The following is a 16,720-nucleotide window of genomic DNA, read 5'->3' as shown; positions in this document are numbered from 1 at the left end:
GGGAAAAAATCAAAAAAGGCTCATTTGCATCTGACCTTCGCTCTGTTCACATCTCTCGTTACGCCATAAAAATACCGGGAGAAATAGTGTGATATGGGCATTATAGGTCTTTTTCCGCTTTTAAAAGATATAACATGCGATGTTCATTTGAGATCTTTCTCCGGAAAGGTGGCTGCAATCGACGTTTACTGCTGGCTTCACGAAACTGTTGTTTTCTGTGTCGAAGAGATAATTTTAGGGTTCGAAACAACGCGGTACGTATCAACACTTCGTTCTTACATGTGGTTAAAGTGCTTGATTTTGAACGTAAGCTTCTCATCAGTGCTCTTCTCACCTCAGATTTTTTTCTAGGTACATTGACGTGTGCATGAAGGATACTGATCTTCTCAGCGAAAATAAATAATAAATTCTGGTTTTCCAGAAGAAGCTGGAGCGCAAGGCAAAAAGTGGAATCCTCCTTCGCTAACTTGTTGTTGTTGAGGGCAACAGCAAGTTAGCGGAGGTTTTCTATTCATTTTAGTCCGTATGAATTCAGTTTTATTTGTCCGTTGTTTTTTGTATGATTTATCAGGGATCGTGAAGAATCTCGCACAAGTTTAACTCTTTGCAAACAAGGGCAGAAGGAAGAAGCCAAGGAACTATTCAAAGAGGAGGCCCTAAGGGCCGCTTCGATGACATATATATCACAAAAACATATCATATTTTTTAAGACGAATAAAAAAGGAAAGAAAGAAAGTATTCTAAGCTGATCGTGTAGTGAAAGTCTTCTAAGCCGATTCGATCGTGACCGCGCGAGTATATTTATAATACTAAAGATGCCGCGGAATGGAGTCACGATTCACGCACGCAGGTAAACTTCAAGTGGCATTTTGACCCTTAAAACGGCGGGGCCCGCTGGGGCCCGCCGACCATTTCAGATACTTGAACAACAAAACTAATAGATTATGCTAAAACTGGAGGTCAGGGGTCGTTGAACACTGAGAAAATGTAGACTGAAAAGCATAAACAATAGCTCTTAATTAAACACAGGGATCATGCGCATGAAGAATTCCAAAGAACAATATCAATCAATCTCGTTCCCAGAGGCCGCGATCCTTTTGGTCAGCGACAGGGTCCCCGTTGCCCGTTCAGGTTGACAAAGCAACGCGGACTCTGGGAACGAGATTGAATATCAATAGAAAACAAACATACATCATATTGTTTTAAGAACTGCGGCTTGCTACATCTGTCTACTCAAACTTTTCCAAAAAATATAATCGTAAACCACTTGTTAAACTGCGAAAACCGAAGAAAATCGAAGAGACTACCCGCACGAAGGAGAAAGAATCGGTCCGCCATCTGCAATGACGTGATTGGACAAAATTGGTCACGTAGTAACATAATTTTCTTTCTGATGTGACTGTCAAACACTTTCCGAACGACAGAGCACCTTCTTGTAAAATAACCAAGTTTTACATAAGTACGAGTTTTATTTAAACCGTGGTTTTAAACAATTATTTTAATGGACCTCGAAGGTTTCCTGAAAGTGCGATGCTTTTAAATAAATGTTTCCATATGATGAGTACGTAACGGTTAGTATATGTAGTACGAGCTATATTAAATACAGAATACAGGCGTTTATGGCTTAATTGAACTAAAGTTATTTTAATAAAAAGGATTAAGCTCAAAGCAGTACGTGCTCTGACCTAGCCAAGTAATTTAAACGCAGTCGAAGTATCCGATTGCCTTTCTCCACCTGAATGTTCTAGAGACTTGTTTATACCAGCGCAGCATTTCATGTAGAAATTACATTAATAGCACTGCTAAATGGAATCACCGACAAACAAAAGCCTACTTTAAGGCAAAGATCACCTTTCAAGAATTCAAGCAAAATAGCAAAATAGCGTAGCGCTTGTTAGTTCTAAAACCTGTGCTTCTAGTTGACACAACATTAATTCATTCCCTGTTTGCATACGAAGACAAATGGTCGAACGGATTCGTCCAAATAACTGAGTAAACCACAATAGATACTCCTCAATGTCGCTTTAACAATTCGAGGACCGTTTTTTGCAGTGACTATAAGGCTCTTTGGCTTATTCGCTTTTCGCTGAACGAGATCCCATCGTCAGGCTGCGGTAGCTCTTTCACACTCCTGTTGATCGCATCTTCTCCATATCAAGTATAATATCGGGAACAAATGTGCAAAATTCGTCCAAATATACAACAATGATCCACGCTCAATTATTTCAATGCCTTTTTAACAATTCTAAGTCCATTTCTTGAGGATGATATTATCAGTGTTCTTTAGAATATTTCCATTTATACAAAACCCATCTCTATAATTAATGTGTCGGGAAAAAAATTCGCCTTACTAGTACCCTCTAGAATATTCCAAACATATGCGTACTAAAGGCACTTGGAACAAAAGTAATACTAAGTAAGGGAGGTAAGAGTAAAATGTTTAATCTGACTTTAATGAATAAATTAATGAGAATCGAGTGAGTGAGTGAGTGAGTGAGTGAGTGAGTGAGTGAGTGAGTGAGTGAGTGGGTGAATGAGTGAGTGAGTGAGTGAGTGAGTGAGTGAGTGAGTGAGTGAGTGAGTGAGTGAGTGAGTCAGTGAGTGAGTGAGTGAGTGAGTGAGTGAGTGAGTGAGTGAGTGAGTGAGTGAGTGAGTGATCGAGTACCATTCGAGTGCCTCCAAAAGCCCATGGCATGACTACGTCATCCATGAGCTAAAAATGATTTATTTCAGGGAATTTTGCTATCTAAACAGTTCATGTGTTAGAAAAAAGTATTACGTTAATGTTTATGAGTTCCTCGAAGAATAAATTCACGCTTTTGTAGCAAAACTCGGTAACAGATGTTTCTGTTGGTTTCCGTCCGCCATGTTGGTGCTCATCCGGATGAGCACCAGCATGGCGTCTCCATACAAATCTCTATAAATTTGGGTAAAACATTTCTTCGGATATCTCGTATACGAAGTATTCCTCTGATCTGAATCGTGGCGAGAGTTTTTGCATATTTACCTCCTTTCATTTCCCAGATTCTAGATTTTAACTATCGAACGGTTTTGATTTTTATTTTTATTTATTTTGAATGGCCTGACACTGAAAACCAGCAATAAGGGGATCTGTGCTAAACAAGTGCCCCGATTCTGTTTTAAAGTAGTTTACCTTTATTAAGTTCTTTAAGTTAATTCACATCAACTCGCATCTCTTCCCCTCTCTATTCCCAACTCTCCTAACCACTAATCTCTTACGTCCCCTTTCTCTACAAGGTTCCGGCGCGTTTAACGCTCGCATACCACTTTCCAAAGACTGCAACTGATAATCCAAGTTACTAAAAGAAAGAATTTAAGTCAGAAATACTTGGCAAAATCATAGCAGCGTTCCTACGTTTAATGACCTGCTTTAAAACTGTGAACCTCTGTCGGGATGTGTTCTTTGTTCTTGCACCTGTTTGGGGGAAAACAGAAAACTTCCCCCCAGGGTTCTTCGATTTCTCGAGGGGAAACGTAAGATGAGTGATGTACGAAGACGCTGGAAATGAGGTTGAGGAAAAAACCTTTTTTACAAATGTCATGTGACATGAGATGGAGGTGGGGGACGAACGGTGATGGAAACAAACTCAGGGGGTGTCATGAGGTGCCCAGAGTCGGCGCTGAAGGAAGTCAAAGTAATTCTCTGTGTACTCTACAATTACCGAATTATAAAATGTTTTCTCGGCCTTGTGTTTTCTTTTTAATTTCTGCACTAAACCTAGAAGAAGCAAGTACCTTGTCTCTACATGTTAGATTTCGTGTAGGTTCAGACTGTCCCTAAATTCTGGGGAAAAAAATACACTTTACTTAAGTGTCAATGTATTTAGAACGGACATACTAACTGAATTGAGGGCACTCTTTTTACTTCTCCTTAGTACTGGAGATGGGACTGCCATTTTGCGTAGTTATCCGAGCCACACGAAGGTTTACCCATTTGGAGAGCAAAGGAAGTATCTTCATTTCTCAGTTATTTTAAGAACCTGAGTATTAGTCTGGTCCCGGTAATCGAGCCCACTACCTCCTGCTCTGCAGTCAAGCGCTCTGTCGAGTGAAACTGGATCATCTGTTTAGCCAGTTATCAACCATAGTTATCTTATGAGAGCTAAATAACATCAAAGAAAGCACAAGCGATAACATTAAATTTATTTGTAACGGCATCCTCGTATTTGTAAGGCATTGTTCCATCATGGTTGATGTGAAGGAGCTTTTTGGGAGCTGAGAGCAAGTCACAGGTGTTTGCACGTGTGCATAATTTGTTGAAGAAAATAGAAGACACTGGTAGTCGTATATTTGTTATGAATAATTAATATGATTATAACAGTACAACAAAGAAACAATCAACGAAGTTCTTAATGTATAAATTCATGTATTGACAAAAGAAAGATGGCCACTATGGACATGGTCATGTGATCGCTTTCACTTTACCAACCATACAGATAAATGGTGTAAGAAAAATTGCAATCCGTACAAGACTCAGCCACTGTTGTGTAACCAAAGGAAACAATATTAAGGTGATTGAAGGAAAATTTTTCAAAAGATAGACTAACTTGACAAAACGCACACTTTGCTACTAAAGGAATGAGAACATAGCTTTTACCGCTGAACTTGAAGTGTTCGTGGCTTACAGCCCAAACACACTATGTCCGCCATCCTGTAAATAAAGTCACTCTAAGGAAATATTGGGTTGAAAATGACAACAACAATCTTTATTTGTACTGTCACTCTATCCAGGACTACATTAGACATAAGGGCTAGTGGAGTCAGGGCAGCCAATAGGCTGCGTAGCTGGCGGGATAAGCGTGGGAGTGCTGTGGGTATACACCTGACTAGTTCAATCGATAAAACTGATAATCGATAACAATTGATAAAATCGATAAAAATTAGTTAATTGTATCGGAAATCGATAAAAATCGATAAAGGGATACATGGTGAGTAATCGATAATTATCGATTTTTAAATTATTGTTATCGATTTTATCAAACTTATCAAATTTATATCGGCGCAATATGTTTCCACGTATTTAAGGGCAGCGAAGCATCAGAACTTCCCGAAAACCAGTCTAACAAAAAATTACTCTCGTAGGACAAGTTTAAAGATTTATCTCACAAATCAAATCTTGAACAAATACGTAACATGGTCGGTATTATACTTAACATTATTCAGCGGAGAAACAAAACGTAACAACTTCTTCTTGCATTATATTTTTACTTAGGAACTATTCAAGTTAAACACAGCTAAGACATTGTACGACGGTAGTGCAGTGGACGTCGATGTAACGAAAGGGCCAAGGGACTGACAAAATGTGTTCGCTATGTAGAGGTTTCGTCATAGCGAGGTTCTTTCGTCATATATCTTACCATAAATACTGGGGCGAAGAATATCGTTCGTTAGGCCGAGGACCTCGTTATAGAGAGGTTCGTTAAATCGAGGTTCCACCGTAGCTGTCATTTCAAGTACCGAAACTACATTGTAGTTACAATTCTAGACATAATCTCCTGTAGACATTTTGTTAGAAAAACCCTTGCTGCGGCAAAAATCATACTGCATAGCAGAGTTTAAAAATCGTCTTTTAATAATGACAACAAAGTAGATGATGAACTCCGCAGCAAAACCAAAACAGAAGTATATGTACCAAAAATAACTGATATAAATGTGAGAGAAAATCGACATTAAAAAGTGCAGAAAACATGTGAAAATGCCAATAAAATAGACATTAGAATTATTGAGCGAACGAGTAGGTCTTAAGACGCCCAGATAAACCCCCGTATTAAACGCACCGGCAAAAACACAGCTTGAAGCTTGCAGAAAACATGTGAAAATGCCAATAAAATAGACATTAGAATTATTGAGCGAACGAGTAGGTCTTAAGACGCCCAGATAAACCCCCGTATTAAACGCACCGGCAAAAACACAGCTTGTTTTTTAAACGCTGTCTCGGAAGAACCGGTATTTTACATTTACAAGTGTCAACAATACACTGTCATTTAATGAAAACGATAAAATCGATAAATCTATAAATTCAATACCTTAAAAGAGCAGCGATGGTTGTGAGTATCGATTTCTATCGATTGATCGATAAAATCGATCACGTTTAAATTTGAATTATCGATAGTTATCGATTTATCGAACGGTTTTCCGATATCGGTTTTTATCGATTGAACTAGTCATGGTATACAAGTCAATTTCAAGATTTTCTCTCGCGGCTTCGCCACTCACTTCGCATGGTGGCTCCGCGCCGAAAAAGTTCCCCTGGCTCAAGAATCCCGCCAACTACGCAGGCTAGGCAGCCAGTTGTAGCCGCTATCTGTCTTGCTGACCTGCTGAACTAACTATATATTTGTAAACTACCGGGTATTGAATAGTCATTAACTTTGTCCTTTGTGTTGTTTTCCCTTTAGGATGTAAACACAGAAGTCTGCGAGCAGTTATTCTCATGGCTCTCACGATTTTCGCATATTACAAAGCATATGAACAGATGGCGTTTTCTTTTCTTTATGCTGTACTTATTATACAACCATAATGAAGATGTTGCCAACACTTTGTAAAAGCCATTCCCTCCTTAAAGGAAAACCCAATAATTGGTCTTTCTAAATGCGTCTCAATTACTGCCTGAAATCGTTTTTGTATTTTTAAGAACTCTTCTGTGCTACGTTTGAGCTGCCCTTAAAATCCTTTCTCTGTGAGGATGTTTTAGGGAAACTTTGGCATCTTTCTAATTATAGGGATTTCTTCGCCTCATCAAAAAGATTTAGCGTTTGTATTAGGACCTCCCTAAACGTCTTTCCCATAATTTCATAAACATTTTTAGGATTTTTTTTCCTTCTACCTAAATTTTAAGGAGGCCATTTTTACCTATAATTGCCTGATCTTTAGTTTGTGTAGTAGGCGCTTGGATGTAACGCGCAGAAAAGAACTGAGCGCGCGAGAGAGACACGCGAGGGAAGAGGGACCTACTTCTCTGGCGTGTGTCTCTCGCGCACCCCGTTCTTTCTTGCGCTCACCACTTCCAAGAGCCTGCTACGCAGGCTACCTGATCTTATTAAATGACACAACTCAACCTCCGAAAATGGTAGGGAAGTTGATTGCAAAATGGGGAATATCGTAGATAAATGAAGCGGAAATGTTTAGCTTTTCTTAACGTGTACCACGATATGTATGATTATTAAAGAATATTTTGGGGTGGAGATCTGTTGTGTGCAGTGTGACATGCCTTACTTACATTTGTGGGTGTTAAATAAACTCCTTAGACACTTGTGTGATAAAGTGTGCCTTAAAATTATTTACAAATGCGTATACTACCGTGTACTACACAAAATACAGTTCGGGGAATCAGCATCTCCAGCAAAAAATTCAATTCTGGCTTTCGAAAACGCTGCTCAAACACATATAGTGAGTGGGTCGCTTCCAGTTTTGGCCACAAACTAGGTTCGAAATTTAGACGCTTCCGTGCCTCCAAAAATTATAATACAATGAATATACAGTGTGTAGAGCGCTTGCTCCTTGGCGTGGCTTATGTCGGATCTTTGCTTATAGAACGAGGCACACACAGTGTGTAGGGCGCTTGTTCCTTGGCGTGGCTTATGTCAGATCTTTGCTTACAGAACGAGGCATACACAGTGTGTAGAGCGCTTGTTCCTTGGCGTGGCTTATGTCAGATCTCTGCTTACAGAACGAGGCATACACAGTGTGTAGCGCGCTTGTTCCTTCTCGTGGCTTATGTCGGATCTTTGCTTATAGAAAAAGAGACCTTTATTTCAGTTGAAGACAGGACACTTTTTCGGGGGAGAGGGAGCGTTTCGACGTTGTAGATATACTATTAAAGTAATGATGCCATTAGTTCATGAGCATAATAGAGAACCGGTCCTCAGTATCTTTAACTGAAATAGCTGTCTGAGTCAGTTTTCCGTCATTTTCAATAAGTAATGGTTGTCCATAAGCCCACTTCCTTTTTGTAGCGTGAATACTTGGCAAACTTCCGTCTTTGCCGCACTGGACGGCACACCTCTTTCTCCGGCTAACGATCTTTCATCAAACCTGGGGAACAGATTGAGGATATTGGCCAAAACTGTTTTGTGGCCAATCACAAGCACGGATTTCATTATATGCTTCTGAAACTCGTTTGTACGAAATTGCTGGTAAATATCCTTCTACTCCTGGGACCGACAATCTTCGAACCCTCTCAGCCGATATCTTTAATGCATTTGAATACAGAAACTACGTCTGTGAGTTCTAATGACAAAATCACTTCAGAAAAATTCCGCTGAGTCGTAAAAGTCGATAAGTCAGGAGTACTTTTTTTTAATAGGATGTGTCTTTCACTATTTACGTGATCAAACCGTTCTTCAATAGCTGCCTTATCAAACCTGATAACAGTAAACAATTCGGGTAAAGACAAGAATCTGACGGTAAAGAACAGCGAAAGAAACGTAGAAATGATCGCAGAGTTCCTTCAAATCCGACTAGTCGGTTGTTATTTCAGTCAAACATCCCCCTTTTCTTCTGACCCTATCGGCAATTGGATCATGCAGTTAAACCGCATTGCTAACTAGCTATGCATGATCATACCACATTTTATCACGATTCATGAGTTGTCGAATTTTGTCGGGGTAAAGATGAACATACGTACGTGGCTCTATTCCTATGTGTAGAGTCTTAAGATAATCATAACGACAAAAGAAACCCAGTGAGCGCCTCAGAAAAAATTCCAGGGGCCATTCGATGGGATTACTTCCAAAAACGGAAGCCTGTCTAGATACTTTTACTGGCCCGTTGAAAAACCCAGAACGACTGAAAAACTCATTTTCTCTAAGTCTGAATTCAGAAGGTTCTTGACTACTCATCCTAAACGATATGTAGCTTTCAAAAATGTACTGTAAGCTATCGCAAATTGAATTAAGGTAATTGTCAACAGGTGGGTTTTTCTCATACTGCCGAACACTGTATGTAACCGATCTTGCATCTAAATGATAAACTGGTTTAAGTCTGGAAGACAGCGATTTTAAACAAGCAAAGGCTCGGAAAACCTCCGTATGTCGCATCTTCATTAGAATGAGAAGTTCTTTTTGAAACCAGTTTCTTTGTGCCTTGCTGAAGGTTTCCCAGTTATCGTTCTTCAGGATATTTTTTGGATAGGCTTGTTTATGCAACATAAGTTTTGAAAGATATCGACGAAACTGCTTCACGTGCAACGAACACCGTCTCATGTCTCTTCGAAAGCGTGCTCTTTCCCTTGATAAACGGGGTCCCTTGCCTCTTTTCGAGGTCGACATATCTTCCTCTGAAGGCTTAATAACAGGTCCAACTGTATCACTGATTTTTCTCCAAAGCCATGTCACGAGCCAATCGTGATGGTAGTTTTCACGAGCTAAATCCAGGTTACGACCGAAGGAGCAACGAAATGATTTGTTCTCACTTTTTTCATACGACGTCAGAAACGACGTAATGAAGTGTTTTATCATGTCACTGAGATCTAATGTAAACTCGTATGGAATCCAGCCGTAAACGCCATTATAAATTAAATTGTACTCGGCATCTTCTCTAGGATATCGCATCTCACCTCCATGTCGTTTGATTATCTGAATGACTTTTTTCCACGGATTGTCGAGGCCGTCTTGTACTCTCTGTTGGAAAATATTTGCAAGGTATATGGGCGTTATCCCATCCGAATTTGCGCAATCAACATCTAAGTGGTGCAAATCGCTTTCGTTAAACAACGTTTCTATAAACTTCACTAATCCACGAGATGCTGCTAAATGATATAAAGTCAGGTCTGGTTTGCTGGAGTTGCATCTGACCTTGAATCCACCATTCACTGCATGGTGCAGAAGCCTAATAGCCGCTTGGTCGGCCCGTATCAGATGTTCATGATCTGCATCGACTGCAACTCGACCCTCACGTTCCCACAATCGCCTCCGTCCTGCATGAAGAACTGCCAGTGTCAACGCGTCATGTCCATTTTGACTTAAAATAGAAGTATCTACACCATTCGTATCAAGAAAATAACGAATCGCTGCCAGATTGGCTCCTTGTGCTGCTCTGTGTAGCGGTGTAAATCCCTCAGCGTCAAAACAGGAGCTTATGATCCATTCTTTCCCAGAGTAACGGTCAACACCCTCAGCAAGGGGACCTTTTATCTCTTGACACGATATTGAGTGCTCATCAAGTTTTATGCATCTTTCACCTAAGTTGAAAGCGTTATTGTATTCAGAGGCCGAAGAGAGATAACTAAGGAGATGAAATACTGAATCATTTAAAGGCTTTCTACATTCGATGGCGCCAGACTCTGTAAAATCACTGGGAAGAACAAATGTTCTTCGTTTGCTGTTGTAATGAAAGTAAGTAACAAGCGGTCTTCGTCCAAGGATGATATCAACATTTACACGGTTATTCTCCTGGTCGTCTTCATCAAGTGGAGCGCTTCCTGAATAAACAGAGCAATTCACTGCATTATGTTCTTGAGAACGGAGGAGTCTAACAACCTTGTCGTTGCCTGAAGCAACAGCCGCCGCAAGGGCAGAATCATGTTTCGTTGAGCAGGGGCCTATATCATCTTCGCCATCACAAACTGTGTTGGTTTCATCGGGATCTGGCAATAGTAAGCCTAGAAAAATGCGTTGCTCTACTTTAAAACTGTTAATGGTTCGACAATCATCTTTGACACCGATATCCAACAGGAAATTCACCACTTCTAACCTATTGTCTGCCGCTGCAAGAAAGAGAACGGTTTTATCTGCAACTGCGCCTTCCTTAGACAAGGTTTTAACAACCTCAAGATGTCCGTTTTCAGCGGCTATTTGAATAGCAGTTAGATGCCCACCATTCAACATAGAAATGCAAGCACTGTTGTTAATAAGATAATGAACAACGCTTGTATGCCCTCCTTGGGCTGCTGCGTAAAGCAGCGATGAATCAAACAATTTTGATTTGGACTGATGGAAAGACATGTCTATTACACGATTCGCAGCCGATATATCTGATTCATTATTAATGACTTGTTGTACGGCTTGTATTATCCTCCCTTTACTAAATTCAACCATCGTCTTTGTTTTTCGGTTAATTTCGGCTCCTTTCTCGACCAACAAAGCAAGATTGTCCACAAGCCCATGCTCTGCTGCCAAAAACGCGGGTGTAATTCCGCGATCATCAACACAATCAATACAACTGAAATGCTTTAAAACAAGTTCTAGTGCAGATCTGTTGTTTACGGTTGCTGCACGATGAAGTAGAGTTCTATTGTTTTGAAGATCTGACGCATTGACTGTCTGTGAAGGAAGATTGATAAATTCTTGAACAAAGGCCTTTTTCATGCCACTTAAGGCAATGTGTTGCGCTAAATTTAGAATGTATCCCGACAGCTTACTTTCCTCTGTTTCCCTAATCAGGCTGATATAGTACTCACAGAATTTTTCGTGTCCTTTCTCTTTACTCACAAAAAAATCGTTGTTCTCTTCACTGGTGAGCCACTCTGTTAGAGACAAGTGATATAGTGTTAGAGTATTATTGTCTTTTCCATATTGTAGAAAGTGGCTAAGCCCCTTCAGTCTATTCTTAAAATCGTATTCATCTAGGCTATTCTCTCCCGTTTTGAGCAATTTGAAGATTTGCTTGCGTTTCAATGGCTCAAATGTCGAAACTAATAATTCCAAAATATGCCGAACAGACTTAAAACTCTCTTGACTCGGATATAACCTCTTGAAGTAGGCGTAAAAAAGATTTCCAAGCGACTTCGGTAAGTCGAACACGTTCCTTAATTCAGTTGTTGTTTGCTCCCAATTATTAAGCAACTCATTCACGAACAGAAAGTTCCCTTGACTTTTGTTCAAAACCTCGGTTATCAACTTTGTGACACTTTTCACGCTGTCATCCCCAAACCACCATGCTAAACGATGCAACAAAGGAGTTTCTTGAAGTAGTCTTGTCGTCACAAAGATTTCAAGATCTTCAAGGTTTCTCGAGTCTTCAGGATCAATAACTATCGTTTTCACTTTACTTGAACGGAGAAAAGCTTCAGATTCATTTCGCAAAGTCACAATGACCTTGAACCACGGCGGAAACAGGTGAATCTTGTTGTTCAGCAGATAGACAATACTGTGTCCTGTTTCACCTTGTGTAATACATTCATCCAAGGCGTCTAGGACTACAAACCAGTTTTCTCTCGGTTTATTAGTCAGGTTTCTCAGAGGCGACAAAACAGCAAGTTGAAAACAACCAACAGGATCTTGATAATGAATGCAGTCCTCCTTCAACGAACGCTTAATAAACGAATTATTAGAAATAAGATAACCGTATTCGGGAAGCCTGTGGGCTATCATCTCCGCTAAATTTCGAACGAACTTTCCTGCCATTTGAGTATTTTTATCAGAGTACTTACAAAAGTGGTATCCTAGAATAGAAGTGTGAATTATAGGGCTTGATGAACGGGAACATATCAGTTGAGAAGAAAGCGCGGATTTACCAGACCCAGGACTTCCAACTATTTGCACTCCAGCAATGTGTTTATCCTTAAATGCATCTTCGATCTCTTCATAGAGCCACCGACGACCAGTAAAGTTTTCAGCTCGAGCTGCGTCCAGGTAGTCTGGCATGTTGAACTCTTTGGTTTCGAATGGCACACTAGCGTCTTCCACAGGACATCCTAAGAACAGAAAGAAACTATTACAGTAAAATACGTTTTCAGCCGTCAATTCAAAACATGTTTCGGATAAAGAATTATTCTCTTCAGTTAATATTATAAACTGAGCTGTCACGGTCTGGAAGAGGGATGGGGTTGGGGGTCGATCCTGATTCCACCTTCCCACTCTTTTTCACGAAAATCCCGCCTCCCGCACTTTTTTCATCGCTTTCCCGAATCCTGGTTTTTGTCTCCCGATATACATAAGTTTAAAAAGTCTAATTGCTGCAAAAGCTAATAAATGTAAGATGTAGATTGGCCCTTTCGATTGATATTTTGAATAATACCTCAGCATGAACAAGAGGAGGGAAAAAAGCGAAGAAACGAAGAGGGAGAGAGGAGGGTTTATTCCTCTTTTCTCCCACCCTCAACTCTCTCGCCGTTTTTTTTTTTTTTTCGTGCTCACTTCTCTATGCACCTCCCCCACTATCTGAACATCTGGAGCAGGCTATTCTGGCGTTAGATGACTCGTCGGTGGCCGCAAGAAGCAAGGACACCAAAACTAATGCTGTCTGATTCAAAGGAGCAGAGCTGAGAGCAATATATACAGCACTAAATTGATGTAAATCAGGGGCGGATCTAGGGGGAGGGTGCAGGGGTTGCGCACCCCCCCTCCCCCTGAGATGACCTGCGGTTTTCTAATATAACTGGTATTCTGCCAAAAAAAAAAAAAACTATGTGGTTTATTGGTGTTGGATCCGAGCAAGAGACAAGGCACCCCCTCCTAAAAAAAATCCTGGATCCGCCCCTGTAAATATACTATAAAATAAGATGCGATGGTTAAATTAATAAACATTGTACATTACGGATGAATAAATGAATAAATAAAGCAAGGATGTGAATTTTCTAGGCACGCAATAAATGTTATTTGCCGACTGTGAGGGCCGTATACGGAAAATCGTGCCCGAAGTAGACCAGGAGAGACTGAGCTAGTTGTATGCTCTCTTCTCAAGACCTTATGGGAACCCAATCCTCCTATACGGGCCAACCAAGGCCGGCAGGTAACTTATTTAATTTGTTCATCTTACTCTTCAAATTTACGGGAAAATGGTTTTCTGAAGCCTCCTAGAAATGTATGCTGGTGTATGAATGCAGTGCAGTTAAAGTTTTTTTTTTTCTCAAAACTGCACGGAAACAATTCCTGTAATATGTCAGTCGAGATATGCAATTACGGTCTTTGAAACGCCTTTGAAGACGACTTTTTGATACAGACCGTAATCCATTCGATTCCTCGCTATAAAGACCCGCTCTAGAGCGACTGCGAAGTTTGGAGTATACTAGATAATCTACCACGTTAATAGAGCTATTTATCGGCAACGATCTTTTTTGTTATGTTACAGGAAATTTAAATCGCCCCAGGAGTGCTTATGACCGAGATACTCGTAGCGTAAACATACAGACGGTCGGTCGAGATATTTCTGGTCCTTTAATTTGTAGCACGATGACCTGTATTCTAACGTGTCGAATGTAACCTGCAAAACCACACTATCTCTTAACTGTGTTGAATAATTAAAAGATTTAGCAATATATCCTTAGCTTATTGCTTACCGTCTTGGTACGATCTGGGATCAAGAAGGGTGACACTGAAATTACACAGCAAAATGATTATCAACCAAGGAGTAAGCAGCCGCTTCGACATTACTCGAGTACATTTAATTAGGTTGCTGCAGAAAAACAACCCGCTATTCTTGACATGGTTCATAAAGGAATATATATTGCCTTTGGTTTTAAGGAGGTTATTTGTTTTTTCCAACTTCTCCTCAACGATATTTAGCCGTTGCTCTAACCGCTTAAATTTTGTGTGGAGTCAGTCTGAAGGTCCAAGATCAATTCTTTATACTGGGTGAGAATTTGTGCTTGAAAATTGTTTACGTTTGTCACAGTTTTAAGTATCTGGATCTCATGCAGGGCATTCTGGGCGTCTCGATCATGGGCTAACTTGGGATCCTGAAGCAGCGCTTCCATTGCTCCAAAGACGGTGGCCTTTTCGGCATTGGTTAACTCTAGCTTGGTCACGTGCCCCCACTTGCGGTTTCGATAATGACGGACCCGTTCGATCTTTTTTCGAGGAATTGTTCGGAATTGATCACACCAGTCCATCAGATTCAAGATCCCCGTGACGTCCATATCCTCTGCGCTCGCTATCACGTGTCCCCCCAGATTAGGGATGAAAAGTTTGGCTATCTCCCATGGACCCTGGATTGGATCCGTCCACTTGGTCGAATCACTTTGTTTCCAGTTTGGTATGCTTCTATGGTGACCCTGGAGGATTTTAGCCCAGGTACATGTGCGCATGTCATGATATTCGTTTGGTCTCCTCTTTGGGACGAAAGTGCAGGTACAGGGTCCAACGTGCAAAGCTGCAACTTCTGCCGATACCTTATTATAAAAACTCTCCATCTCTCTTGTAACAGAGGGGCGTAGGCCATTACACAAAACATTTATTAGGCCATGGGCGAAAGAAATCCAGTTTACGTACTCAGGTGTAGTGTGTTGTGCCATCCTGAAGAGCGGCTGTAGAGGAACCTGATACTTCCGTTACTAACAACAGTACAGGTTGTACAACTCCATCGACCTTCACAAAAAAAACAAAATTGTGTCAAAAATTCTATAGTGATGGCAGGGCTGCCTGAAAGCTTACAGCTACAGTCAAATCTCACTGAGTGTTACCATGTCAGTATGTAACGACAATCAACATGGATTTAGACCATCAAGATCTTGTATTACCCAGCTACTGCAATTAGTACATGAGTGGTTTCAGGCCTTGGATAAACTTGGATCAGTTGATGCAGTGTTTTTGGACTTTGCCAAGGCTTTCGATAAAGTCTCCCATGCCTTTCTCCTATACAAATTGGAATGCTATGGTATCAAAGGCCAGATTTTAAATTGGTTAAGGGATTTTCTCACGTCAAGGAAACAGCGTGTAGTGATTAAAGGTCAAGCATCTGACTGATTAAGTGTTACATCTGGTGTGCCCCAAGGCAGTATACTTGGGCCTTTGCTGTTCTTTACATACATCAACGATCTTCCTTACCCAGTAACCTGGGACTCTTTAGAACTGAGACGGAAATATCTTAGCCTAGTTCAAATGTATAAGATTATATTTGGTTACTGTGATATCAATTGCCATCATTACTTTGATATTATTGGAATAACTCGAACTAGAAGTAAGCATGAGTATAAAATAAGGCCCAAAGTTGCTCGTACAAATTATTTTAAATATTCATTTTTTCATAGATATATTAATGATTGGAACTCTTTGCCTTCTGAAGTAATGTCATCTCCTAGCCTTCAGTCTTTTAAAGTTTCACTGATTAAGTACCTTCGCTCATAATTTACCTTAAAATACTAGGCATAGTGTCTTTACTATAAGTTTATGCATTATTATTAGGCATCTAGGTTTATAATTTATAGTCTAACTTATAGTCTTTTAATATATGTTTATATATTAATTAATTATTATTTTTTTCTTTTTTCTTTTTTGGAGGGTATGTCTTAGCATGGGAATTTGGTTTCCCCCTACTACCGTCCTGTTAACCATTTTTGTATTTTTGTTCGATTGTATATGTTAGTATTAGTTCACTTGTATCAGTTATGTATGGTTACGAACTGTGATTAAAGATTAAAGTAAGAAAGCGACCACCTGTCACCCTCTAACATTACCCATCCAAACATACTAACCCGAGATTAATTATTGATATATATATCGCTTTCAAGTTTTAAGGACATTTAAGACGAGAACAAGGTAAAGTGAAGTCTCGTTCACTGAAATCTGTTATGTTTCTGCCGCTATGATCAAGGTAAACTTCACGCAATAAGCCAGGATTTATACCCTGAAGTTACCATGCATATTCTTGGCTCTGCCCGGGTAGCATTTATTATGCATACCGCTGATACATGTTTCGACTCTTTTTATGTAAATTATTGGTGTAAAATAGTATAAAATTGCTGCATGAATTATACCCTATGTATGGAGCTGTACGGAAATCCTTATTTTTAAAAAAAAATCCTTACTTTTTTTAAAAACTA

This window comes from Porites lutea, chromosome 5 (genome assembly GCF_958299795.1).
Source record: "Porites lutea chromosome 5, jaPorLute2.1, whole genome shotgun sequence".
NCBI classification, from domain to species: domain Eukaryota; kingdom Metazoa; phylum Cnidaria; class Anthozoa; order Scleractinia; family Poritidae; genus Porites; species Porites lutea.
Note: the sequence above shows the minus strand (reverse complement) of the source record.